The 3,493-nt window shown below is 39.9% G+C and overlaps 1 pseudogene; it reads left to right on the top strand.

Annotated features, from left to right (window-relative positions):
- Positions 1 to 681: 681 nt before the first annotated feature.
- On the top strand, positions 682 to 1,069 carry LOC112822950 (10 kDa heat shock protein, mitochondrial pseudogene; annotated as a pseudogene).
- Positions 1,070 to 3,493: the final 2,424 nt, after the last annotated feature.

The following is a 3,493-nucleotide window of genomic DNA, read 5'->3' as shown; positions in this document are numbered from 1 at the left end:
TGAAAAGTTATAATAAGGATCAATTACTTTATGTAATTACTATCATATTCCTACCATGAGTAAGCCATTGTAGCAGTTACAGGGAAGTAGAATCCTCAGCCCTGCTCTCAAGCCCGCCAAAATCCCATAGATGAGTTATACCCTTCCCAGTTTGCTATTTCTATCATTTTGTGGTCCCCTGACATTGATCAGAGTGTGCAGCCATCAGAAAGCAATGCCTTGACTGTCCCCTTCTTCAGGGTTAAGACATGGAACAATTAATGGGAGGTTGAAAAAAATTATAAGAGTTTTATTCCTTTTGCTACCTCTTTTTTTCCGCTTCCTCTGTAGGCCGAAGAGGTCTGGGGACTTGTGTGTATTCTTGGGAAATACGACACTGGGAAAGTTTTAAAAAGGCCATAGTAGGGGCCTAGGAAAGGAAAAGCAGAGTTGCTAGCATATCTCTTTTAAGATCAGGCTCTTTAGGAGAAGTAAAGGGTCTTTTTGAAGTTTCTACATTTTGTGGCTTATCTCATTAGGGCTAAAATCATAATAGTGATGGTGGACGGGAGAATGTATGTTTGGCTCCACTTAATATGGACCCTAAGCAGAGGGATAGACAGCTACATCCAAAGCTAGATTTGAAGCAATGAAGGAATCCTATCTAAAACAAGTTTACAATGAGCTGTGGCTGCTGAAGTCATGACAGGACAGGTGTTTAGAAAGTTTCTTCCCCTCTTTGACTGAGTTTTAGTTGAAAGGAGTGCAACTGAAACTGCAACCAGAGGAGGCATTGTTTCCAGAAAAATCTCAAGGAAAAGTATTGCAAGCAACGGTAGCAGCCGTTGGATTGGGGTCTAAAGGAAAGGGTGGAGAGATGCAACCAGTTAGTGTGAAAGTTGGAGATAAAGTTCTTCTCCCAGAATATGGAAGCACCAAAGTAGTTCTAGATGACAAGGATTCTTTCTTATTTAGAGATGGTGACATACTTTCCAAGAGGAAAGTATGTAGAGTGGAATTAATCATTATTGAAACGGCATCACGTGAAGCTGCCCATTCCACTAAAGTTGTGAAATCTTTCATCATGTAAATAATTTCCATGTCTCTGTTTTATAACAAACTAATGGTATCCAAACTAAATAATAATAATAATAATAATAATATAATAATAATAAAACAAGTTTACAAACAGTATAAGTCAGGATGTGATTAGTGCAATGATATTTCAGAGAAAGGAGACTGCTGTCAGCCATGTGGGAACAGAAGATAATAGGACATGTACTTTTGGAAAAAGCAAATGACAGTAAAACAATGATACAGCAGTAAAGAGAGTGAGGTATGGAAAACCACAAGACTACGGATCAAGAAACCTCTCCATGTGATCCTAGCCAAATCGTACTTCTGGGGGCCCTTTATCCCCATCTTACTTCACTTTCCCTTCATCCTTCTGTAATTAGTATCAACTGCATTAGCCTTCTAATGGTCTTCTAGTCACAATTGCCAGTCACTCCTTAAACCAGGTCACTTTGCAACTAGAATTACCTCGTTAAAACTCGAATCTGATTTCACAACTAACTCTCTTATTGGAAAGACTTTATGACTTTCCTTTTGGTGACAAATGCCTTCACCTGATCTTCGGCTCCAGATCTCCCCTCAGCTGACCTCTCCCCGCCAACACAGACACCTTATGAACTCATCTCCACCCCCAACCCCGACTTTTGGCACTAAAACATGTGCTTTTTGTTTTATTTTATTTTATTTTATTTTATTTTATTTTATTTTATTTTATTTTATTTTAAATCGCTGCATGTATCACTCCCTAGAATGCTCTTTCTTTCCCTCTTCCTCTAGCTGGCAAACCCGTGTTATCCTGCAATACTCAGCTGGAGTGACATGTTCTCAGTGAATTCTTTCTTGACTCTCTGGATGAACTGGTCCTTCCCTATTAATAATGGACTAAATATTTCTAGATTGCAGATTTTTCATTTGAAGCCTTTTCTGGAATTTCCAGGCCAAGTGGGTTGGCAGCCCTATTATTGGCAGGTTTATGCTTCAAAATGAATTCTCCTCTTTATCTTCCTGAAGGTAGAAAGGATAGTTCATGTGTGTTCTTGGACTATTCTCTTCACATGAATGCTTAAACAATAGGAATTATAAAAAGGCTTACATTTTACTGCAGGCAAAAAGGTCACTCTCTTTTGTACTTGTAAGTTCTTAAAAGATCTCTTGCTGGAAGACTGCCCAATTGTTCAACCATGGTAAATTAAAGCAAAACTTTTCAGAGGCTACCATTACTCCTTTGAAAAATGCTCCAAGAGCATCCTTTCATCATGTGGAAACCAGTAAAATCTCCCTCCAATGTGCAACAGTTTCTGACAGAACAATGAGCTTTAACAGGTAACCCCAGGGGGCATTCATTAAACTGAGAAGAAATCAGTGGTGGAGCCAGACTCACTTTTAGTGATAATTAATGGCACAATGTTCTGTTTCTGTAGGACTTTCTTTCCCCTTTGCCTCTTTAAATCTCATTTTAAGTCACATAAACTATCTCTACTGTAGTCAATGGACCTGGCTCTGGTATGGTGGACAAGGTCCAGGATCCATTTTCTCATTGCTATTTTAAAATTTCTATTTATTATTTATTATTTAATTACTCCAAAGTTCTTATTCCACCCCAGATCTCCTCCCACCCCCAAAAGATCCTTTATTGGATTAGGTCTTTTTCAGGCCTGATAAACCTCACACATCCTGGCCATTGAACAAGTGGAAAAATGATGATCCTTGCTTTCTGAACTGGAAACACAAGTATTACATGGTTAAAGGGAGTTCCCTAGGTTTCCGAGGTAAATGAGAGAGGAGCTAGAAAAGGCTCTGACGCGAGTGATTAGATCAAAGGTAATTCTTTGTCCCGAATCAGGCAGCTTTCTGCATAGCATGCACTTCGTAAAGCATCAAGTTAAGAAGTGCTGTGGTCATCGTTAGCCACCCCTTCTCAAGGCCATCTCTTATTAGCAGTAAGTCGTGAGAGGGACCGTTCCTCTTTCATCTCAGTCTCTGTTTTCGAAAGCTTTCTGCGGTAATTCAATTCAATAGAATGGCAACTCAGCTATCCCTTTGTAATTACACCAGGAAGGATTTGAGACCAATTATTTCATTTATTCTAGCAGCAGAAGGTTAAGTTACCAGGAAGGTGATATTAGGCAACGGGTCCCAGGTAGGATTAGTGTCCCTATTCAACCCTACACCTTCAGATTTCTGGACGGATGGGGTCTCAAAGACTATTTTTTAAAAAGCTCCCCAAGCCAGTTACATGATTAGTCAAGTTCAAGAACTACTTGTCTAGTGGTCTCTTGCAGGGGCTCTCAAAGCCAGTATCCCTTGGGGAGCTGGCAAAAAGCACAGATCTGATTTTCAACTGCAAGGGATTGTGATTGCTGGGAGGGGTCTAGAAATAGGCATTTTTAACGAGCCCCCAGGGTGCTTCTGAAACATGTGACCAGTGTGCCTCACTTGA

The sequence above is a fragment of the Callorhinus ursinus genome, unplaced genomic scaffold (assembly GCF_003265705.2).
Source record: "Callorhinus ursinus isolate GAN/ISIS: 27379988/994484 unplaced genomic scaffold, GSC_fseal_2.0 scaffold5, whole genome shotgun sequence".
Taxonomy (NCBI): Eukaryota; Metazoa; Chordata; class Mammalia; order Carnivora; family Otariidae; genus Callorhinus; species Callorhinus ursinus.
Note: the sequence above shows the minus strand (reverse complement) of the source record. Positions and strands in the feature narration are given on the sequence as shown.